General features: G+C 34.5%; 1 long non-coding RNA gene across 2 annotated transcripts in view; it reads right to left on the bottom strand.

Annotated features, from left to right (window-relative positions):
- The window catches only part of LOC141379546 (uncharacterized), a 249,416-nt gene that overhangs the window by 65,349 nt on the left and 157,563 nt on the right, over window positions 1-26,504 (bottom strand). For both annotated transcript variants that reach the window (XR_012396380.1, XR_012396381.1), the window contains exons 2-3: window positions 14,003-14,108; window positions 13,775-13,931 (exon numbers count right to left, since the gene is read on the bottom strand). This is a non-coding gene — a long non-coding RNA (uncharacterized lncRNA). The remainder of the gene's footprint in view (window positions 1-13,774; window positions 13,932-14,002; window positions 14,109-26,504) is intronic.

Genomic DNA, 26,504 nt, shown 5'->3' with positions numbered 1-26,504 from the left:
CAAAATTCGAGTCAACATAATTAAGCTGATCTGAAATTCTTTATCATTATTTAGTCACTTTCATGTCGATCCAAAGCTGTAGGATGCAAACTGAGACGTTTAGCCAGAAGGTTCATATACTGCTCTTCTCCATTCAGCAAAGGTGAATGCTAAACAGAAGTTCCAGAAAGTTTTTCGAATGTCTTCTAAAAACATGTGATAGCTTTGTGCAGTGAAAAGACCTCCTTTATTAATAATTTACTGCTTAGCCATTAAATTGATAATTATGCTGTTTTTTTTTTCATGCATTCCCTCTTATGTAGGGTGAAATGTAGCTGCTTGTAAACGTAAAAAGTCTACATAGTTTAAAATTTCAAAGCGCAAATGAAGTTATTGTCTTCTGAAGTAATTAACTAATTCTGCCTGTCAGTAAATACAACTTTACTTACAGCACAAGCTTACATAGGGTTTTAACAAACTTGCATAAAGGTTCATTTACAACAAGCACAATATATACAGTTGAAATCAGAATATTATACCCCCTTTGATTTTTTTTCTTTTTAAAATATTTGCCAAATGAAGTTTAACAGAGCAAGGAAGATTTGACAGTTTGTCTGATAATATTTTTTTTCTTCTGGGGGAAGTCTTATTTGTTTTTGTTTTTCAGCTAGAAAAGCAGTTTTAAAAGTTATTTTTAGATTAAAATTATTAGCCCCTTTAAGCTTTAAATTTATAGCTAATGCTTTTTTTTCGATAGTCTACAGAACAAACCATCATTATACAATAACTTTTTACTACCTTTTACAACTAATTAATGACTACTGCCCAATTACTTTAACCTGCCTAGTTAACCTAATTAACCTAGTCAAGCTTTTAAATGTCACTTTAAGCTGTATAGAAGTGTCTTGAAAAATATCTAGTCAAATATTATTTATTCTCATCATGGCAAAGATAAAATAAATCAGCTATTAAAATGAGTTATTAAAACTATTATGTTTAGAAATATGTTGAAAAAATAAACAGATTTATAATATTTAAGAACAGTTTGTAATCTTATTTTATTTATTTACTTTTTTTTTTTTTTTTTTTTTAATAAAGATTGCCAGACCTAACACAAGCACAGGTACAGTACACTGTAAATAAATACAGGATTCCACACAATTCATTCATGTTGTCCCAACACAAACCAATTAAGTACACTTAACTAATTTAAGTGGATTGAACATAAAATAATTAGGTTATCCCCAAAAAGAATTGTATTGTTTCAGTTTATTTTAATACATGGTTTGAACAAGCAGTATTTATTTTTATTTATTTATTTATTTTTTTTGCAGGGTTCTACATAATTTCCTCATGTTGTCCCAACACTAATCGATTAGTTAAGTTAACTTTCTTGATTTTAGAAATGTAAGTAGACTGAACATAATTTTTTTTTTTACAAAAAACCCTAAATAATTGTGTTGATTCATTTAAATAAGTAGTTTAAAACAAGCAGCAAAGAAATGTATTGAGTGTAATAATCATTTTGAAAAGCATGTGCTCATCATTGTCTTTTCAACAAACGGAATATTTATATGATTTATACTTATATGTATAATATTATTTATATCCAACAGGGAACACATTAAATTACAAATTTGAGGAAACAAGCAGTCAGTGTGTTTTTTTTTAAAAATAATTACATGTTTACTCACAGGTTTTGGAGGCGGGTGATAGGCAAATCTTAAATTTATTGTAAGCTGGAGAAAATATTTACTCTATTTTCGATGTTCAAAAATATTTGTTGAATGGAGTTGATAAAGACAAAATGGATATAGTCAGAATTATTAGCCCTCTTATTTTTTTTCCCCGCTTTCTGTTTAACGGAGAATAGATATTTTTTCAACACATTTCTAAACATAATAGTTTTTATGATTCATTTCTAATAATTGATTTATTTCATCTTTGCCATGATGACAGTACATAATATTTTACTTAACATTTTTCAAGACACTAGTTTTCAGCTTAACGTGACAATTAAAGGCTTAACTGGGTTAATTAGGTTAACTGGACAAATTAGGCATTGTATAATGATGGTTGTGTAGACAATTGAAAAAAAAAAAAAATAAATAAATAAATATATAAAAAATATTATTAGCCCCTCAAAGGGGCTAATAATATTGACCTTAAAATGGCATTTAAAAACTAAAGACTGCTCTTTTTCTAGCCAAAATAAAACAAATAAGGCTTTTTTCAATATATATATATATATATATATATATATATATATATATATATATATATATATATATATATATATATTATCAGAATAATTTCCTTGCTCTGTTACATACTATTTGGGAATTGTTTCAGAGAGAAAAAAATCAAAGGGAAGATAATAAATCTGACTTAAACTGTACATGTATATACTTTCATCACACCCTGAAGCCTCAATCATCCATCACAATGTTTCACATTAGACATTGTACAATGCTCTACTAGTTGACGTTGCCCAACCCTAGTTTAGAAAGATCAAATCATTGAACAAAAACCATTGCAGAAAAGCAACATGTAGCACACAAATTGATTAATTTTATATTTTATTATTTATTTATTTTTATTTTTTTTTTAAATGGTCGTAAACCTATTCTAGGCTGCATAGCCATTCTGCTTAACATCTTTTTTGTGTGTGTTTTACACAAGAAGGAAACTTTAAGGTTTGGCATGAAACTAAATAAGAGTCTTTTCATTTTTGAGGTGAACTATACCTTTAAAACATGTTCTCGTGTGCTTATTTGTTCTATGATGTGGTCTAGTCTGAGGGTAAACTTCATTGCTGTGTGTTCACACTGTTCGAATCCAGGAAATGATATTTTTCATCTTGTTCTCAGTAGACCAAAAAGGTAGGGCGGTATCATGCCAGGATATTTTCCACTGGCAGAAAATGTTAAAACAAATAACTTCATCCTGACATGGGTTCCCACAGAGATGAAAGGGATTGTGGGGACATCTGGAGGGCAGATTCAACCAGGTGAATGGAATAAGATACTCAGAAAGCACGAAAACGAAGAGAGTGGGAGAACGACTGGGATCGAATGGAGCCTTTATTAAAACCACCCTCAGCAGTAACAGTGAGTTATTTTGGACCATGAACAAACATCAGGCTTAAAAACAGCTCTTTGCATGGACCAGGAGCTCACTATACCCACCCAGATAAACTCGGTCAAAAGTGCACACTGTAAGCGAGCATAAGAAACAGATTGAGGGCTTTGTCAAACACATTCCTGATTCCTGATTGGCTCCAGGTGTGCTTTTGCTGTTTGTTAGCTTGAAGAACTTGGGAATGTTTAAAAGGAAAATCTAGAGCAAAATGTAACTTCTCCAGGTTTTTCAACTATCTATTGTTGCAATGTAGGTACTATATGTAAATGAAAAGTGCTTACCCTTTGAAGATTGTGAAACTCGTGTTTATTTGGCAGCAAAAATCCATCAGATGAGGCGTTTTGACAGCTCTAAGGCTTTCATGAAAACTACAGAAGTTGCATCAATAAAGAGAACTATGCAGTGGATGAAGTTGCCGTAGGGCTCTGAAATGTTACTGACACAGTCATTGTAAGAGTAGATTTTTACACTTAAAATTGAATTGTACATAGTCGGATTGACACAGTTTCACAACTCTGGCACAACACAAGGAAAACCAGAATGAAAAAACATTGAAGTGATCAATCCATAATATAACCAAGGCTTGGATAAGATCCGGAAATATTTCAGAAAAATCCTACTTAAGTAAAAGTACCATAACTTGCCTAAAAATATAGTATGAGTAGAGTAAAATTATCTGTTGTAAATTGTACTCAAAGTATTAGTAAAAAGTAGACCTTTCAAAAGTTCTCTGATTAGTGAGTATTACGCTGTGAAAAGCTGATGCATTTACATGTGTATTGCATTCTGTAGTGCATTTAGTTATTGCCCAGCAGACACACAACATCATAAGATGTTAATATTTAGTTAGATTTAGGTTGTGTTGTCGGGTGACCAAAATTCAATGTCTAGCCGGTGTCAAAGGACATTATTTTGATGTCCAATAACATCAAATGATGTTGATATTTGGTTGATTTTAGGTTGTGTTAGAAAGTAAACCAAGTTCCAACGTCAAGCCAACATTTTAGACCAACATCATATTGACGTCAAATACTGACTTTTATTCATCAGGTATGGCAACTAAAATCCAACGTCTGAAAGACGTGGTAAGTGGTAACATTCACACACCGCCAAGCTGTAACATCATTAGACATTTATATTTGGTTGATTTAAGGTTGGACATTGAACATTGACATCGGGGTACATTGGGTACAACTTCAATCTGACGTCATGTTGATGTCTTGTGCCTGCTGGGTGTTTAAGGCCATTTCGTCATCAATACAGTAAACATCTGTCATCTTATCATCAGTGACTTGCATCTAAACAGTCTCTGGGGCAATGTGTGTACAGATTTTGGACATATTCCTGGACACTTTTAATGCTTCCAAACAGTTTTCTGCAATTATAAGGCACCTATGTCTTGATGTAGTTCAGTATGATGCAATTTATCTTCTAAGTGTGATTTGATTGGACAGGAGTCACAGGACTGATTTTTACAATCCCCATAGACAAGACAAAATAAAGTAGTGACTGCAGGTTGAAGAAAAGTAGTGGAGTAAAAAGTACCGATACTGCAGTAAAAAAAATGCACTCAAGTGAAAGTAAAAGTACACGTTTATAAAACTACTTAGTAAAGTACAATTCCTGAGAAAAACTACTCAATTCCAGTAGTTTGAGTATTTAGGAACCAAGCACCAAACGGTATATCCAGACAGAGTTATAGCACCACCTGCTGGCCACAGGAAATGACATGTTTTACACTGTAACAAACTCCTCCCACAAATTTTATTGTATCAGCACCAAAATTGGGTGGTGTTATCTGAAAGCTCTAGCGATGATATTTTGTGAAGATCTAGAGTTTTTGCAGAGGGGCGTGTCCGTGGCGGCATTACAAACCTCAACGCTTCGCCATGGAACAGGAAGTCATTATAACTCAACCACACAATGTCCGATCTGCCTGAAACTTTACAAGGTTGATGAAAGTCCTCTCCTGAACACATATACATGCCAATATTGAGTCTGTCATAGCGCCACCTGCTGGCAGAAGGAGTTTTGGCTTATAACTCAACCACACAATGTCCGATCTGCCTGAAACTTCACATGGTTGATTACAATTCCCTCCTGAAGACATCTACATGCCAATCTTGAGTCAGTCATAGTGCCCCCTGCTGGCAACAGTAAGTTTGGCTTATAACTCAGCGACACAATGTATGACCTGCCTGAAACTTCACATGGTTGATTAAATGCCTCCACCAGCTGGCAACAGAAAAGTACTTATAACTCAGTCACACAATGTCCGATCTGCCTGAAAATTTACATGATTGATAAGATTGCTCCAATGAAGGCATCTACAAGCCAATCTTGATACACAGTTATAGTGCCACCTGCAGACAGGAGGCAGCTTAGCATAAATTAGTGCTTTTTTCAGGTTCTTATACACACATCGGCTTAAATTAATAATGTTCACTGTTCTCTGTCATCCTGAGGCCACCGGGTGGCGGTGAGCCCAGGTGCGAGGTCCCTATCATCGCTGCTTGCAGCTTTAATTGTAATTTGTTACTTTACACCACTGATAGGAACTTCAGCAATATACTGAGAGAGAGATGGGTGGAGTCTTCCAATAATACTTAAAAAAACAATGCATTAGGCTGCATTTACACTGCAGAACTTGATGGTCAATTCAGATTTTGTGACTATATCTGATTTTTTTTGATGAAATGCTAACCTCATCTTTTAAAAGTTGCTCTCTCTCATTAACATGCTTAAATACGTGTGCTAGATGACAATATAAAAGCTTTTTTAGTCCTTGTTTATGAGATTTAAGGTTTGCGCCTCTGCTGAAGTCTGTTCTGAAATGAAAGTGTCAGACTTGACGTCATTCGCTATGGTTTTTAAAAATCCGATCTACCTGCTTACACTGTATACATGTGGACACAGATCCGATTCATATCAGATAAATTTCCAAATATAAACAAGGCCTGAATCTGATTTGAGTAAATCAGAATCTATATGATGTTTTCCTGCTTACATGTACATGGGCCATTTCCTATTTGTGCCAGATGGGAGAAAAAAAAACAAAAAAAAAACGGAATTGAGTCACTTGAACCATGCAGTGTAAATGTAGCCTAAATGTTTAGACTTTGATGTCTTGCATCCTGAGTGCAGACAATTGTGAATAGGGATACAACAATTCATTCAACTCACAATTCGATACAATTTACCAACCCAGGCTCATTCTGAAAGCGTAGCTTTGAATATGTGCCAGGAGCTATGTTTTTTTGCAGTTTTTGTTTTCACTAATCCACCAAAGGTCGCAGTGTATGCTTTTTGAGATCTCAAATCTCTCTCACGAGTGTCTTTGCGCTGACTCTTCTCGTCTAAATCCACCAGAGGCTGCTGTCGACTGACTGACTGACTGACCGACTGATCGATCGATAACCCCACCAACCCTCTTCCCTAAACCCAAACAATAGTGTTTTAAAAAGCACCAACTGACCCGCCCACTCACTTCCCTAAACCCAACCTACAGTGTTTCAAAAAGCAATCCAGAAAAAGAAAAGTCCTCCCCTAATTTTTATACCATTTTCAGATTTGACCACATTCTCACTCTGTTATTTACTTGTTTATTTCATTTTTATTATTATTATTATTATTATTATTATTATTATTATTATTATTATTATTATTATTATTATTTTTGGCTTTTATTTTTGTCTGCTTTCTGCAGCCATTATTTGCCGGACTTAAACCCTGTCATTGCGGTCAATTCTTTTCTGTGTCTGCAGTCTGCCGATGTATGCTGCGAGCCACTGGAAAAACTGGTTACAGCTGGAAAGCCATCTATATGGAAGTAAGCAGTCAGCTGCTAGCGCAAAAAGAAATGTCATACCGTGTCATACCGCCCTGTAGCATTTGTTTTAAAAAAGAAATGCAGCCATTTGTTCTTCTGGCTACATAATTAGCATTCTCCAGAAATTTATATAGGGCTACATTTTCAGAATGAGCCTATGTTGCAATTTACGATTTACAATTTACAATTATCTCTAATATTTTTTCCACTATTTTACTAATAAAATTAGCGATTTTAGTTAAATGTGACCGTTTGAGACATGAACAAGTGCCCTTTCATTATTTCTCAAATTTCTTAAATTTCTTTGTAAAATAAAAATAATAATTATTATTTGTCAAACAACAAAATTGAATTGATACAGTGCTCAGCATAACTGAGTACACATTTTAAAAATAAATATATATTTTTATCCATTTGTCCATGAATATAGGCAATGTATTTTGGTGCATTTAAACAAAACAGATTTATTAAACATATTTATTTATTAAATTAATGTTTTAGTCGCCAAACGTGTGGAAATTGAAAGATAATTAAATTGAATTCTAGCAAAATATTACAAAAAAAAAAAAAAAAAATGACAACCTGCAAAACTTTTTGCTTCTCTTGATTTTCTCAGTTTTTTAAAATTTTTACTTAATATTTTTCTATAACAAATAAATGTAAGTAACCTAGTTTTTGGACCGTTATTGTAAGTTATTTTTATAGATAAGCTCTAGTATTGACTTATCTAATGTATATGCACTGTACATTTAAATGTATTTGTAAATGTGTGTATGTAGTACATGTTGCCTACTCGATTGTTTAGTTTTGATTACTATTATTATTATTATTATTATTATTATTATTATTATTATTATTATTATTATTATTTAGAAAACATGAGCATATGCATATTTTTCTGGCACAGGCTGATATCTCCTCACATTTGCAATGTCCCCTGCTGGTAAAAAAGGAAAAAGGGTTCACTTATATATGTGGGATGCATCTCGAGTAAAATGCTCATTAAAAGTGAGAAAGAAAGAGAAAGAAACCAAATTTCCTAAGCAATCAAATTGCTTTCCACCGCTGTCAACTTTGCGCTCTGTATGTGTCATGTTTACTGTCATCAATTTAACAATAAGAAAGAGACCCAGTGGGATGGCATGGTGGCTCAGTGGTTATCACTGTCACATTACAGCTTGCATGTTTTCCCCGTGTACCGGGTTGTGGTTGGCAGGCCATCGGCTGCGTAAAACATATTCTGGAATAGTAGGGGGTTCATTCAGCTGTGGCGATATATATATATATATATATATATATATATATATATATATATATATATATATATATATATATATATATATATATATATATATATATATATAAAATATCATTTTAAGTCAATTAAAGTAAACAAGAAACATGAAGTCATACATCATTCTGTCTATGTGATGATGCAGGCCACAAATCTGGCTTCTGCAGGCCAGCACTCCAACGGTTTGAATAACTATAGAGCTTCCACAACATCAACATGCACACTTTGTGGCTTTAAAACTATTGGCTATAGTTTGTTTACCACTATTGCACATGCTAAGTGAGTTTTCAGTATAAACACAATGGCCCTTACTGTTCAAAACATTTATCATGATTCATTTAACATCCCAACTGACTTGGACTGTCAAATATTTTGATTTTCACACTACAAGACAATATTTGACTTAGTCAAGTGTAAGAAAGGCCAGTTAGAGGTTCTGGTCTTTAGTGTCCTTGTTAGTGATCCTTCTTCCCATTCTAGAGGCATTGGTTGAATTCCACTTTGAGCAGAGCTATAAAGAATAAAACCAGAGGGGTTATGTTTGAGCTGTGACCTGGATGGGAGTGAAGTTTAAGAGGGACTCCGCTAGCAGGAGATGTGTGAGAACTGCTCAATCTCCTGGCCTAAAGAGATATAATATCAACTGATGCTAGACGCTGCAGTCTTTAGGGTCTTTGTTAGGGCCAGAGACTGGTTTGAATCTCAATCAGAACTAGCTAATAGATCTGAATGAGGCAAACATTGGTGACGTAATCACATGGGAGTGAGGTTTGGAGGGGTGAGAGTAATGTAGGGTAACTAGTGGGAGCTTTGTGAGTAGACCTTTTGCTTCTGGCCTAAAAGACTTGCAGATTATGTTCTCTCGTGGTTTGTAATTTAATGGGCATCACAAATGTCTTGATACCGCAGACTATTGATGTAGCCATCCACTCTGCAGATCTCTCGCAAGCCCACATACTAAATGTAACCCCAAACCATGATTTTTCCTTTACCAAACTTGACTGATATATGTGAGAATCTTGGGTCCATGCAGGTTCCAATAGGTCTTCTGCAGTATTTGTGATTATTGGGGTGCAGTTCAATAGACGATTCATCTAAAAAAATCTACCTCCAGCCCCTTTCTAAATGATCGACTAAAAGTCAAGTTATTATTTGTTGCTCTTACAACTGGAATCCATGGCAAGACTTTTGCCAGGTAATGTACAATACACTTTAAAAAATCTGTTAATGAACAGTTTATGTGATTCGACTTATTTACTGTTGTGAATTGCATCATGGGATCTTAATCTCTGCTCTGTAGACTTTTAATGTTTAAAATTTAACTCTAAAGTTTAACAAAATGACTTTTATTGACATTTTAGTCATTTGAATTAATATAATGTATAACAAATAATATAAAAAGAAATTAGTCTGAAAATGTACTGCAATTTATTACAATGTTTTTGTAGCATAATATACAAAAACAAGCCAGGCAATATGTCACTTCAAACTATTAAACATGTTTTAAAAGTCACTTTCAAATTTTTCAAGGTTGTTGGGAGAAAGATCAAGGTCAATAATGTAATTTAAAAGCATTAATAAATGGGAAAAATAAAAAGTAAAAGCACGAATCACAAAACAACAGAATACCACTAATTTGCAGATGTTTTTACTGTGTAGTAGAATAACAACCTAACCAACAACTCAACCAGTTGCAGCCTAAGTCAAGCACTATTATTAGAGATTATTTACACCATTCGCTCTGTGAGTTTATTCTCCTTTTCTCTGGTAGTCAGTTTGTGGTAGGGTGAGGCCAGCTTGTAAGTTCAGTGCAAGTAAACTTTTTTTTTTCCCATGCCTAAAGAAGTGCAAAACTTAAGCTAGAGGCTACAGTCTTTAGGGTCCACATTAGCAAGCATGCCTTCCTTGCCAGAGACAATGGTTCAAATCGTACTCTGAGCAGGGAAAATACATATTGGGGGGTATTATTTGTGCCATGACCCGCATGGTAGTTATGTTTTGAAGGATGAGAGTAACAGATGTCAGTTAATAAGAACCGAGTAAGAAACCTACCTCTCCTGGCCTAAAGAGGTGCACTAGCAACTGACACTAGAGGCTGTGATCTTTAGGGGGCTAGATATAGCATGCCTTCCATGCCAGACACACTGTCATATTCAACTCAGAGCAGGGTGAGAAGGACCAGAAGGGGTGACATTAATGTTGTGACCCGATTTAAGGGGAGATTGTAATGATCGGGTTAGTGAGAACCTGTGATTAGAACCAGAGGGCTTGCAAGACTATCCACCAGCAGAATAATGAGAGAGGCCTTGGATGGCAACATGCCTAGTTTATTATGGATGTTTTTTCTAGTTATTTGGCAAAAGGGAAGTCTAGAGTAATCATCCCTTTTTTCCTAGAAACCTGTTAACTCGTTAATGCTATGTTTCTGAAATTACTGTAATAGATATATAAGCCTATTTCCTGTATTTAAAATGACAGTAAAGTCTTTCTTTCTTTCTTTCTTTCTTTCTTTCTTTCTTTCTTGTTTTTCATCAAAACAAGTTTTTGAAAAGTTCCTTTGAACAGATTGTTATTAGAATAAGTTAGGTAACACTTTATTCTTATTGTCCATTTGAGTATCAGTAGACTGTCTGCTTAATATCTGTTGATACTGCTCCTTCAACAAACATTTAACTGACTATAAGAAACTTTACAAGCATATGTCAACTTGCACTATTACTACCCCTAACCCCAACCTAACAGTCTACTTATAATCTAATGAGAATTAATGGGCATGTAGATGCAATGTAACTTAAATTCAACAATCGGACTATTAAAATAAAGTGTTACCATAAATATTATTAAATATTTTAAACATTTATAAGTGTAAATAAAAATAACAAACTAAATGTTCATTTTAACATGATTGTGCCTCTTCAGATAACTTGGATTAAAGTAAAAAAAAATGTCTAAAAAGCATCAAAGTTTTGGCTGAACAAACTTTAAATGAGGAGACAGACATCTCTCAGATTTGATTAAAATATCTTCATCTGTGAGATGAAAGGATTTCTTATGAGTTTGGGATGATAAGATGAGTAAATGGTGACAGAAGTTTCATTTTAGGCTGAACTAACCCTTTAAACTTGTGTTGAACCCAGAATCAAACACTTTCAAAGTCCTCACTACATGAACTGCAAAATGTCCTGGTTGCGGGATGTAAAGCATTACCTGAAATGTCCCTCCAAACATGGACATCAGCAATCAAATGATTTAACTTATTCTCATAGAAAAGGCAATATTATAAATAAGATGATCACGTGGGCTGGAGAGTTTTTCAGTTTCTTATTTCAGAATTCTTGCAGGACTCCCAGAATTCATCAAGTTTCTTAGGATTCATCTTCAATGTCTCCTCCTTAATCTTACACCAGACATGCTCAATAATGTTTATGTCTGGTGAGTGGGCTGGCCAATCCTGGAGCACCTTTACCTTCTTTGCTTTTAGTAATTTTGACGTGGAGGCTGAAGTATGAGAAGGAGTGCTATCCTGATGGAGAATTTGCCCTCTCCTGTGGTTTGTAATGTAATGGACATCACGAACAGCACGGTTGTTGATTTTGCCATACACTCTGCAGATCTCTCCCACACCCCCATACTTAATGTAACCCCAAACTATGATTTTTCCTGATTCATGATTGGGATTTAACAAATGATTCATCTGAAAAATCTACCTTCTGGCACTTTTCCAAATGATCAATTAGAAGTCAAGTTATTATTTGTTGCTCTTACAACTGGGATCGACGACAAGACTTTTGTCAGGTACTGTATAATACAATATATATTTATAAAGCATGTTTAAATACAACCAAAGTTAACCAAAGTGATGTACATAAGATTACTAAAGACAAAGAGGAATACAGAATAATAAAGAAAACATTTGTTAGAAATATTAATAATCATAATCTCTCAATTTAAGCAACCAAAAGGTTTTACTAACTACTAAAGTTCAAATTAATTTAATAATGTTAAATGTTGTTATATCAAACTTGGACTATAGGTAAAACGAAACTGTTAACAGGCCATCTGAAGCATAAACATCAGTGTTACTCTTCTGTACACTAGTAACCTCAAAATCCTTTATTAAAACACTTCTAAATTGCCAAATGAAGAAAACATTGATCTCTAAACAAGTTTTCTCTTTATTTAAAAAACGTAAGATTGGAAAATCTACAGAAGAAAGCCATGCCCTATAGTAAATAAGTCAATCATTGATCACTATAGACTGAAGGTTATGTGGAGGAGGGGCCTGGCCCAGACGAGTTTTTATGCCAGTTTCTGCAGCTTCTTGTTTTATGAAACATGCTGGAATCTCGAATACTTGCCTCACAGACATAAGAAATATATCAACATAAAGCCTATTTTATTTTTACATTTAAACATACAAACTACATTTGAAAAAAATATTTTCCGTTTTTTTTTTTTTTTTTTTTCTTGTATGAAGCAAACATTTGGCAGTCTTTTCTGTGTGAGCCATAGTTTGACCTTATTATTTTAAATTTCTTGCTTCTGCTGAAGAGTTTGCTGTCATTTTCCAAGACGGTTTACCGTTAGTAAATAGAAAATACATTGAAAATTACCATTAGAACAGCGCAAACAGACAAGCCATTATTTAGAGGATATTAATGTGGAACATGCGATTTATTGATGATTACATTGTTTAACTGTTTGTCCTCTAGAAACAGCCATAAAAAGTTGGTGTTGTGAATGTGTTTCTTACAAATTTGCAACCCAGGCTCCTTATAAATATGTACCCAGTTCTACATTTCTGGGAACAGTGAAATACAAAACTAGAGGTTCCTCTGCTTGTAACTAATGTGACGGATGACCATTCTTCCACCCAGCAAAGAGAGCTCTCTTCCAAATATTGACTGGGTACTACTTCTGTGGTACTTCCTGGTAGGCACCATTTACTGTATAAGCACATTGTTTATGTCTGTACCTTGCAAAGTATTGCCAGTTTCACTGCCTTACTGAGTGTTTTCCTACTATTGTGTTTGCCATTGTGTTATGACCTTTTTGCCTGTCTTATTGACTACTGCTTTTTGAATGACTCTAGTTTGCTATTTCGGACTGCCTCTTTGTTTGTTTGACTTTGTCTAACTAGGATTATGTTTCTGCTTGGGTTTGATGTACGCTGTTTGTTTAATAAACATGCCTTCCTCCATGCCTTCCCATATGGCTCCCTCACATTGCTTGCAGTTTTTGTTTTTGCAAATCCACCAGAGGCTGCTGCGTATGATTTTGGTTGATCTCAAATTCCTCTTTTCACGTACATAAACCAGAGGGTGCAATATACACTTCAGCCAACCAGATCAGCCTGCTGAAGCCTGCCTGCCTGACTGAATAACTGACTGACGACTGACCCACCCTGTCCCTAAACCCAACCAATAGTGTTTTCAAAATTAATCTAGAAAAGAAAGCCATCGTGGCTGCTTGATTTCACCATGTTTTCAGTCTGTTGTTTATTTATTTTATTGTTTATTCTTTTGTTTTACCTGGTTTCTGGAACTGTTTTTCACTGGACTTAAACCCCGTCATTGCGATCAACTCCGCTCCGCATCCAAAGTCCATCAGCATATGCGGCAAGGTACTAGGAAAACTGGTAACACCGAAAAAGCCGTCCATATAAAGGTAAGCGATCAGCTGGTAGCGCTAAAAGAAACAGAAGCTGTCAGCGGTGTCATACCACCCTGTGTTGTTCATTTAAAAGACAAAATACGTACCTCTGGCTATATAATTTGTGCTCTCCAGAGAGAGCAACAGGGGCAGGTATCCACAATGAGCCTGAATTGCAAATTTGCTTGGTTCAAACACATTAGCTTGGGCAACCTGAAATAATAATAATAAAAAAATTGTCATGATTTGAAATAAAATTAATGAAAGAGTTAAATTTCACTGTAGTTCCAAAATAAGACATGTAATCCTAAGCTTAGCAAACAGTTTCGAAGGATTTGATATTTCGACATTTTAAACAAAACTATATTTACTTAAAAAGACTAATCCAAACAATAATAAAGACTGAAGTAACTCCAGAAGAATTTGCTGGATCTCCAAGAGTCTATTCGTGTCACTGTCACTGTATTTTGTCTGTTGATTTACTGTGCAGCATGCTGTAAAATAAGATGGCTGACTCACGAGCCTGCATTCTCCACCATATGGAAACACTCTAACACAGCCTGCTCTTCCCTCAAACTCTTTACATGACTTTCCTAGTTTTAATAAAGGAAAAAAAGTCTGAGCTAAAGCCAAATTATGAAGGCGCTCTGCTTTCTCTGGGTAAGGGCGACTGTAGTTGTGGAGGCCTGGGGAGATTTTTTAAGAGCAGGCTTTAGGAAATGCTTTCCTCTAAGAGCTCTTAGCAACGGAGCCTCAGCAAATTTGATTATGAGTGGTAAGAGTGTGAATGTGACACAACTGCATGTATCACAGCGATTACATTTAATCTCTCACTCGCTTCTCTCTCTCTCTATCTTTCTCTCTCTCTCTCTCTCTCTCTCTCTCTCTCTCTCTCTCTCTCTGTGAGTATTTATTTGAGAGCATTTAAAGTTATGGGGCTGACGTTTGCAGGGCAACAGGGATGAACAAAATGGAAGACTCGCCACATCAAATAGACGAAAGCATTTGTAAGTCAAAAATTGTGGTACTTTTATTTGTTACTTTCATTATATTTTAGCAATCTGTTTATATTGCTAAATTGATATTTTTTATCCATTCATTCATTTTCCTTCAGCTCCGTCTTTTTATTTATCAGGGGTTGCCACAGAGGAATGAATCGCCAACTTATCCAGCATATGTTTTACACAGCCCTTCCAGATGCAACCCAGTACAGGGAAACACCCATAGACACTGTCTCACACTCACACATTACGGCCAGTTTTAGTTTATTCAATTCACCTATTTGAGGTGCATGTCTTTGGACTGTGAGGGAAGCCGGATCACCTGGAGGAATCCCATGCAAACACGGGACGAATATACAATCTCCACAAAGAAATTCAAACTGACCCAGCCAGAACTCAAAAAAGCAATCTTCTTGGTGTGCTAACCACTGAGCCACCATGTCAACCCATTGATATTTTTAACGGGGTGGTCCAGAATGTATTTTTAAGGCTTGGTTGTGTTTATAAGATGCAAAGCAATGTGTGCTCCTGTTTCACTTGAAGGAAATCATGTTATTTTTTCATAAATCTCACTTTGATTATACACAGCTACTCAGCTAACATTAAAACGACTGATATATTTCCTAGTTCCTCTAAAAGGCCGGCCCTCAAGTGACTCTGATTGGTCTTGTGTCATAAAGTGCTGTGATTTGCGAATCGGCTCCACGTCACGCCTGTACAAGCTCTCTAAAATATCATCTGACAAGTGTCTGTAACGAGTGAAAATGGGGTGCAGCTCCTTTAAGAGAGTGTGTGTGCGCATTTATATGTGTGTGTGTGTATGTGTGTGCGTGTGTATACGGTAAGCTATTTCTGTTACACGAGAAGCGCATGTGCACGGGACCGATGTTTATTGTTCTTTTTCTTTAATGCTCAGATTATTATTGGTGCTGGTTTAAACCTCGGCTCAGTTGGTGTTTCAGTGTGGAGTTTGCATGTTCTCCCTGCCTCCCTGGTTTCCTCCGGGTGCTCCGGTTTCCCCCACAGTCCAAAGACATGCGGTACAGGTGAATTGGGTAGGCTAAATTGTCCGTAGTGTATGAGTGTGTGTGTGTGTGTGAATGTTTCCCAAATATGGGTTGCGGCTGGAAGGGCATCCGCTGCGTAAAAACTTGCTGGATAAGTTGGTGGTTCATTCCACTGTGGCGACCCTGGATTAATAAAGGGACTAAGCCGACAAGAAAATGAAATGAAAGATAGATTTGTGAAAGTTGTACTTATACATGCTGAACACTGTACATCATAAATCCACTAATTTCAGAAAAACCTAGACATTTAAAGTTGTCTTTTTTTCACTGCTGTGTTTATTGTTCTTTTTCAGTAAATATATATATATATATATATATATATATATATATATATATATATATATATGTATATATATATATATATATATATATATATATATATATATATATATATATATATATATATATATATATATATATATATATATATATATATATAAACTATTTTAGTTGTACAGTTAAGTTGTAAAACTACTCATCTGTTTATTAAACTGGAATTTATGGACATAATAACTAACTTTAATCTGTAGAATTGCAAATGATTGCAAACAAAATAGGTCAGAAACAGATGTTGCTGCTTCTGTTGTTCAGTAATTATTTCAATTCCACATAACTCTGACAAGAGACTGTCCATGTCTGAAACTATGCCACATTCCTTTACAGAAACACAGGACAAGAAAAACACATGTAAGGCCTTATAAAACACACAAATGCCAGAGAGAATGAGAAACGGAGGGAGGATGAGAAGAGAGAGAGAGAGAGAGAAGCCCTTGAGGAAAAATCAGATGGTATACGGGGAAAAAATGTGTACTTTGGGCTGGGAAAACAAGTAAGGAAAGATGAGACTGTTTGCTCTCACTCTCATCTTCAAATACCGCAGGTCCATTATTCTGATGTGGGCTGCTCTTTTATGCTTATTTTTTCAGACATTTTGCTCAGTGAACGTCCAGCAAATGGGCTTTGGCTATTCTTGAAAGCTAAAACAAATCACGCTAATTTTACTCCAGCCTAATGTTCTCTCTTTACTCTCTCTTCAGTTCAATTCAAATGTGTTTTATTGGCTTCAAAAAGGTGCAACAGATTACCAATGACTTTGTATAGAATACAAAGCATGCAAATGGAAACAAAAGAAAGACAAGTAAAAATGAAGAATAATGAACCATTAAGAGTGAACGTTGATGTGTGGAGTGAGTGTTGTTGGTCAACATTGGTATTATTATTATTATTATTATTATTATTATTATATTAATCCTGCGGGTGCTCGTTTTCCTATACAGTCCACTAACACACAACTAATTGGCTGTAGTGCATGAGTGTTTTTGTGAATGTGAGAGTGTATGAGTGTGTTTCCTAGTATTGGGTTGCGGCTGGAAGAGCATCCGCTATGTAAAACATATGCCGGAGTAGTTGGCGGTTCATTTCACTGTGGTAACCCCTAATAAATAAGGGACTAAGCTGAAGGAAAATTAATGAATGAATGAATTATTGTTATTATTATTATTATTGTTGTTGTTGTTTCTGTTGCTATTAATAATAATATTTAAACTAATTAAAAAATAAATAGTATTTAAAAATACAAACAATACATTTGTTATTTTGACCAATGCTTACTAAATAAATAGACCTTTATAGAATAAAATAAATGGTTACATTTTACTCAAATACATTTATCTATTAGAACTCATTTATTTATAAACAATATTTGTATTTTGACGAAACACCTAATGGGCGTGTGCAAAGCAACTGAGATTAAAAGATCTGTTCAGCTCTCTGTGATCATCAATCATCATTAAATGTGATCAAGAAGGAGTATTACAAGTTTAAAACATTTTTAAAACAGTGTATGCTTGTAATAACTACAGTAAAAATTGCTACGTAATTCAACACCACTGCCACAAACTAGCGTCAGTACAATTATAAAATAAGACACTTCAATCCTGATTTGTGGATGTTAAATCAGGCTTATTTTGTAAATTAACATAACAGATATCCATAAAGCAGTGTATATTAACGTGTATCCTGTCACATATGGCATACTAAAACAGTGCAAAGTGTGTATGACTCATTACAAAAAGGCTTTAAACAATTATAATATATATATATATATATATATATATATATATATATATATATATATATATATATATATATATATATATATATATATGCCAGGAACTTTTCCACTGTAGAGCACCTTCAATAATAATCTAAACATTTGTTTAGAGCACAAGAGCATCTGCAGTTTGTTCACATACGAATATCAATTGAATAGATTGAAAAAGAATGGTGTGATGGGTTCATTGTGCATTGCGCAGGTGCATATGCAACCAACAAGAGTTGTGCTTTTTTATTATTTTTTTAGCTTGTTTTTCCATAAGATACATGTTTGTGAAGGTTTTATTTTATGTGTTTAATGTGTTTTTAGTCATTTTATTCCATTCAAAGAAGCACTCAGACACGAATTTATCCTCGAAAACGTGGCATGAGAGGGATGCAGATAGTGATTAATGATTGATTTCAGCATTTAATACACAAAATAATTTTTACATTTTATAAATTGAGTTTAATTGATCTGAAACTTTCAATTACATTGTCTTTCTTGAAAATAATACAATTTGCATCAGATTGATGAAAACGAACCTGTAACCTCGGGGAGTGACACCAACAACCGAGGTAGGATCCAAAATGCAGGTTTATTCGTAGTGAGGCTAGCAATGATCAATACAAGTGAAAACGGGTATGTGAAGGCAGTCCAGAACCATAATCAGCGACAGGCGAAAGGTCAAAAGGCAGGCAGCAGACAAAGACAAGGAGACTAACAAAGCTAAGGTTGGTACACAGGATAACAAGACTGGGAAACACGTTGTAGTGCTGCTTACAGTAAACAAGACTCAGCAACAGTAAGAGTTTCTGTGCTGTTTATGTAGTGCAGAAATCAGTCTAGAAGCAGCATCAGCTGTGGGAGTCTAATCAGTGGAGACTTGGAGCAGGTGTGTGTGTGGCATGACTGAATATGTAGTCCATTTAGAAGCAGATTTGTAGTTCCATGAGAGTGAATGTTTTCCAGCGACCTCTGGTGGTTAGAGGTCGCTGGTGATTGTGACAGAACCTCTATAGACGAATTACCATTTTTGAAAACATTCAGGATGCGCTCGCGGCGAGATGGCAGAATAAACCTGGAGCATTTACAGCAAGGAAATGACATCCGATGCGGTACAGAGTTTGTTGTTGTCTTAGAAATAAGTAAAAAAATAAATAAATAAAAAAAAAAAAAAAAAATATATATATATATATATATATATATATATATATATATATATATATATATATATATATATATTATATTATCTACATAATGCTTTCAGCGTATTAACAGCTTGTCACCCAGTGATAAGCACAGTTATTCTGCAAAATTTACGTCACAGTGAGTGGCGTTCATCTGACAGGTCCATTTGCGATAGCACCTTCCCAATGGATATTGTATAAGATGAAATGGCCAAGCATCCAGTCCCAATATACAATCTCATTGAACCTTCAAGCGTTTTTACAAGGGAGAACTTAAAACCTACAACTCTTTGGGTGCCAACAATTTTGTTCTGTGTGGTCACGTGCAAGAAATAATGTTCCATGATTACAAGATTTAAAACTATGCAGTGCTAAAAACCAAGGTTCTGCCTAGCCAAAGACAAGGAAAGAAGGCGGAACTGTGCAAGGCCTGGGTAATAATCATCAACAGGCAAAACTACTGCATTCTGACAGCGAACTGCACCTGTACGGCAGTGTATGTGAACTTACACATAGAGGTAAAGTTGGTTTTATATTTGCACATTCTCATTAATAATATAATTTCATAAAAGTAATATTTGCAAACTCTAAATAGCAAAATCATATTAGCAGCCAATGTTCACAGTCAAATAGTGGTAATGTTGTTTTCAAGTCACACTTGCAGGTCATTTCAGACCGAATATTCAAAGTGTCGTGGTAAACAATATAGGGAGTGTCACAAGTTGTCACTGAATAATTGTGTGAATATAAAACCAACTTTACCTTAATAACTTAGACTCTTACATTTCCTTCTGCATTCAGTTTCCGCAGTTTAATTAGCCAAATGTAACTGTTTTTGCTGAAATCATTGCTGCAATCAAAAACGAGTAGTGTGTATGATTCAGCAAAGCGTTAACTTACCTGATATAACATGAGAACTGCAGAGTTGAGCATTTTTAATTAGGTCGTCATTTCATTCAGCTCCCTTTTAAGCCAAAGACATCTGCAGTTGGCATTAAAGCAGTGCAATGTATGGTAAAAGTTACGTTTTCGATTTTTGGAGTTGGAGAAATTTGGCATCCTACTGCACAACACAACATATTTGCTATTGCAGCCGGCCTTTATTTGCAACCAGGGACCCGTGTGAAGTCATGTGTGACGTAGGTTGGTAATTCATTAATACCTGCATAAACAGGGCAATAGCTTTTTTTTTTTTTTTTTTTACATTGAAACAATATGATAGAGTACTTTCTATCTACATAACTAGCAAGACGTAAAATAATAATAATAATAATAATAAATAAATAAAAAAAATTGCTGAATCTCTGCGAATATCTGGGTAACTAATAAAACAGTTTAGTGATGTTAGTACTGCCTAGACAAATGCAAAGCAGAATTCTCCTGAGCTCAATAATCCACTGATGTCAGACACTTTGTAATAGTTTTTAAGGTGGTTAATGAGGTTTTTTATATTACCTTGGGTTGTTTGGACTAAACAGCAGCAAAGGTTACCTGATCAACATTGCATTTCTCAAAAAAAAAAAAAATATTTGCAATCTAGACGCAGTCACCTCATGCTTGTGATGTGGTACAATCTGCAAACTCCGCCCATTAAAATAACGCGTTGATCGTATTATTGTAAAATCACGACAATACTTAACTATTGATCATGGGCCACAAATATCATTATTGTGATAATAATATGATTGATAATGAATAAATTATATTATATTATATTATATTATATTATATTATATTATATTATATTATATTATATTATATTATATTATATTATATCTCGAAAAAGGGGTAAAAAAGGTGCCCTTTAAAATAAAAACAAGTGAAAATGCAAACTGGTTAAACAAATTGGTAAAACATTGCTTTTTTGCTCACTACATTACATTATGAATTACACACAAGGTATTGCAGCTTGTCCTTTTTCATTTCTTTCATAAAACTGCTGTAAGACATCAATTATTCAACTCTTTACTTTACACTCACTGACCTATAAAAACTCAAGTGTAACACTGGAATGCAATTTGTGCTAATTTGACATCCCTGACCAGTAAAGTTCCATCTTCTTTAATCTGATAGGTCATTTGAGTCTTCATGACATTGACGAGCGCTGTCAGAAAAGAGCAAAGCAGCATAAAATATAAGTTATTAAGCCTCACAGTTATTAAAAAAAAATGAAGCGAACTCAGTCTTTCAGGCTACTTCACCATTGAAAACATTTCAACCTGATGCAAGAACAATCATTCCATCAAACAGGACCCAGAATGACAGCCTGTCAGATAAATGCAAGGATTCAGCCATTAAAACATATTATTATTAGACATTTAAGACGGTCAGCAGTGCAGTCAAACCTCTATCATTCCTCCATTTTCTTTAGCTTGCTATACACTAAAGCACAGATGTGAGGGCCACACACACTGAATTTCGAAACTCCCTATCAACAAAAAAAGATGAGTGATATGAAACTAAGAAAGGCAAAGGACATCTGTGTGCTCATCCTGACACGAAAGAAAACAGCGGTCCTGCTCCACCTTCAGAGAGACGCAGCATGAGTCCATGTGCTCATTTGATCATCTTTCTCTCTCATGCCCTATTGAGCTCATGCTTCACAGACCCGTAAGTTTTACGACAGGCATGTGAGATCTGTTTAACTGCAGAGCTGGAATGATAACGTTCGGTGTGCTGTTATAGTATACGTGTCCAATGCAGAGCTTTGGGCTGTCAACGTTTCAGCATCTGTTTCAAACCGGTTCTCAAGCAGATGACATTGAAGAGATTCTCGCCATTTATAAATACAATTACTTGAATTTAGCACTCTCACAGTTTTTCAGTTCCTTGGTTTACCTTGATTTACCTTCTGATACTTGAATTATTACAGTTTATTAATAAATGCAATATGTGAAGCTATTTTTTAAAGGAATAGTTCACCAAAGAAACTGTCATCATTCACTCGCCCTTTACTCATTTTAAACCTTTATGAGTTCCCTCCTTTGGTTGAACACACACAAAAAAAAAGATGTTTTGAAAAATGCTAAAAGCATGTAACCATTTTTTTTATTAGTATTACAGTATTTGTTTTTGATCTTACTATGGAAGTCAATGGTTGCAGGTTTTCAGCTTTCTTAAAAAAAGTCCTGCATTTATGCTCAATAGAAGAAAGAAACTCATAAAGGTTTGGATCAAGTAACAGGTGAGCAAATAGTGAGCAAACTTTCATTTTTGAGTGAACTGTTTCTTTAAATTTTAGTCTTTAAATTTTTATGCACCTCAAATACACACTGTTTAGGTAACAATAATGTTCACTCTATTCATTTGCAAGATAAACAGCCACTTTAAGAGCTCTAGTCTCTCCACTAATATAGCGTTGCCCATCATCTGCCATAGATTAAAAATAATAAATAAATTATATAATAGTATAGATTAACTAATATAATAATACAATATAATAATAATGAACTAATATAAATGATTAGGCTATTTAAATGTTGAAATACATGTTCTTACACATTTTCAAGAACTGGAATATCTGATAATTCACAAAATATTTAGAATGTTTTTTTTTACATATATTTACCAAAAAGATCCATTAATCAACAAATTACCGTTTCATGTGATAAACTTGATTTCACCACAAAAAAATCGTAAGCAATGCTTTCTAAATAATGATCATATATAAAACCATGAGTATTTAGAACTTACATGTCAAGACATTTTGAACAATTTCAAGCTCCCAACCTTGTAGGAACAGTTTAGGGGTTACCCCTTTTTGTTCCAACATGAATGCACACCACTGCATAAAACAAGGTTCATAAAGACATGGAAGAGCAAGTTTGGTATAAAGGAACTTGACTGGCCTGCACAGAGTCCTGACCTCAATCCTAACGAAAACCTTCGAGATTAATTAGATCAGAGACTGTGAGCCAGGCCGTCTTGTCTAACATCAGTATCTGGCTTCACAAATGCACTTGTAGAAAAATTGTCAACATTTCCTTTGAACACACTCCTAAACCTTGTGGAACGCCTTACCAGAAGAGCTTAACAAATGTAAATTGAGTCTTTTCATGACAGGCTATCAAGTTATCAATTATATATATATATATATATATATATATATATATATATATATATATATATATATATATATATATATATATATATATATCCCATATTAGGAACCTTTGCAACAACCACCATGTAAAATATGTAGGAAAGAAATAAGAAACAGGAAATTATATTTTAGAGAGGAGCAAACCCTCATAACTGTGTGTCATGGTCCATTAGACTCTTAAAATATCAGATAATTGGACCTTTTTTTCTGACAAGGCAAGGTTAGTTCAGTTAAAAAATTTCGTTATAAAATGTCATGCTGTTACTACATAAAAACATATTCATTTCTGAATGAATAATTCATGATACTTGCAAAAACATTTGACCAAAATAACGATCAAGATAAGCATATGCTCATTTTTCTATACCGTTCTATATATCCAGTCACTTTTCTTTATAAATCTGAAATTAATTGTGTATATCTGTGCAGATGCATGTGTCTGCTTTTTGTCTATATGTGAGGCTTGTTTTGAACAAGACCTTCGTTTCAGCCAGTGCACAGGGCTCTGTACTAATTATCTAAAACGAGCCATTCGCCACCTCACTTCTGGTCTCCTTGGTTACACCAACTGAACTGAAGCTCTGGCTGCGAGTGCGACCTGGAATTACACTTAACTCCCCAAAGGTAATAGCATAACGACCGGATATATAGTAATTAGCAGGAAGCGAACATGTGACCTGCAATTACATGATGACTTTGAATGCGGATACGCAAGTGCTACATTACACTTGTGTCATTAAAGTAGCCTTGTGAATTCAATCAATCATAAAGAGAAAGGTGGGAACGGCTGTAATGAGACAACAGGTATGCCATGTGTGAAATTATAACCATGTTTTCTGCTAAAGCCATAGTCACTTTCCACGAAAATCACTGCATATGAAGGAAAACTCTACGTGAGATCCAGGTTTGAGATGAGTTTTTACAGTACGGATGATTATTTTATTGTAGTGAATAGACACACATTATTCGTTTCATCTCCGGTTCTTGTTTGAGCCATGTGTGTTTAGTCATCTGTGTACAGACACCAGATGAGCAACACATCTGCATGTTCCTGCAAAGGAAAAATCTAATATAATGAAAATATTATACGCACAAATACATACACAAAATGAAAGTGGCCCTTTCCATCGTAATCTGTCAGTTTTCATATATTATATGTAAGAAATATTCAAGGCACAACCGAACACAAAAAAAAAAAAAAATGGCTGAAGAACATTTAAAATCCTTTAACACAAGGCAAGCCATTGATTATTGCATTTTTTTTTTTGTCATTTGCAAAGTTATAATAAAGTTAAAGCTAATTTAGTTTTTTGTCCAACACAATATTTGACAGAATTGTCATCTGTTATGACATATTACATCTCCCTACTTTTAATGAGCAGTCACTGGCAGACAGAAAAAGAAGCACACTTACAAGACAGATTGCGTGTGTGTGCTTGTTAATGACAAGGACATATCTAACAGCACATAGTAGCATATGCATAGTAACAAGTGCACTTATGTCAAACTGTGATCAAAATTAACTGGAACTACCTGTGTAATAAACAATTTTATCGTTCATGCACCAGTCAATCAAATCAAATACATATTTACCACTGTCCTTTTAGCATTCCAGACATGCATTAGCTCAACATGTAATTGAAAAAAAAAAAAAAGTAAATTACAAACACGCTGTGTTTTGCTTAAACCTGCCAGGATTACTAAATGACCATTTAAATTGTGGTCTTTTGATGTAACCATAACACAGTTTATAAATATTGGGGTTATTTGTTTGATTAGGCATGATGGATTGTAGATTATAAAAGTGGACAGTGATCTGCTGCAGGGGCGGAGCTTATCCATCCTTTTACATCATAGAGTAGAACATGTTGTTTTGGCAGACTTATTTCAGTAGAAGCTAATTTTAGAGTAACAACGAAGATTTGAGCTCTAAAACTTGCAGGATGTTTTTATAGTTCTGTGACCTACTTTATGTCTAAAGATCAAGGACATTTGAGTTTCTCATTTCATGACCCCTTTATGACCCCTAGGTATACTCTTTAAATCACACTAAAGTGTTCTTTCAAAAACATTTATTTTTAAATCTAAAACTTAGACTTGCATATACTGTAATTTGTACTTAAAGGTGCAGTATGCAATTTAGCACCCAGTGGTTGATTTAGGTATTGCACACCTGGTTCAAAACACAGGCAAGTGCAGTTTTATTTTAGAAACAGCTTCTACTTGCAGATGAACAACAGAAAACTGCCAATGATCACCTAAAGTACACATCAAGTCCTTTATTCAGTGTTAAATGCTAATAATGTGAGTTTGAATGCCATTAGATGTGACATATTGCCATCCTACTGAAAGCAGCATCAGATAGTTCACCTCAAATCTTGAAAATAAAATAAACCGCTTAAAATTAAGCTTAAGAACTGTGACTCAGTGTGAACCAACACATTTGAGTGATTCAGCATCTACATTTAGAATGTATTAAATAGGTTTAATATATATTCATTGGATTATAAACCTTACCATTTTATTAGAGTGTACTATTATGTGCTTCTGAATGACTGCTATTTAGCGTATTGTAAGGACACAGGGTTAAAATCTAACCTACTCACCTTAAGTTTACGTTTGTAATATTTATATTATTTGCTTATTAATAACCACCTTCAGAACTCTGAATCTGCGTCTCATTTTGGAGGCTGCTACTGCCGGATGTTGCATTTCAGTTACTGGCGTCTTTTTGACTGAAAGAATGAAATAAGCAGGTTTTCACCATGGCAACCTAAGGTGCTGAAATATAATTGGCTAAACTGGCAGTGGGCGGGTTGAATTCAGATAAATTCAGGTTTTTCAGATAAACAAGAATGTTCACTTAGCATGTTTCTTAAATATCTGCAAACATATCATGGTATTTTCATGCTTTAACAAAGTTAAAAACTTAGTACATACAGCACCTTTAAATGTGATGTTCTTACTTTTCTGGTCACTAGTGCCACCAAAGGATTTTGTAGAAATAACTGTTGTTATATTTTCTGAACTCTTACTATTGGTCAGATAAATGAAGATTCAATACAACTAATGACATTCGATGATCAGTGTTTTTGAAAACACCACAGAGCCACAATAATTCCAGTTTGCAAGGAGAGCAGATAAAGAACACACA

Source organism: Danio rerio, chromosome 20 (genome assembly GCF_049306965.1).
Source record: "Danio rerio strain Tuebingen ecotype United States chromosome 20, GRCz12tu, whole genome shotgun sequence".
NCBI lineage: Eukaryota > Metazoa > Chordata > Actinopteri > Cypriniformes > Danionidae > Danio > Danio rerio.
This window is presented reverse-complemented; position numbering and strand designations above follow the sequence as displayed.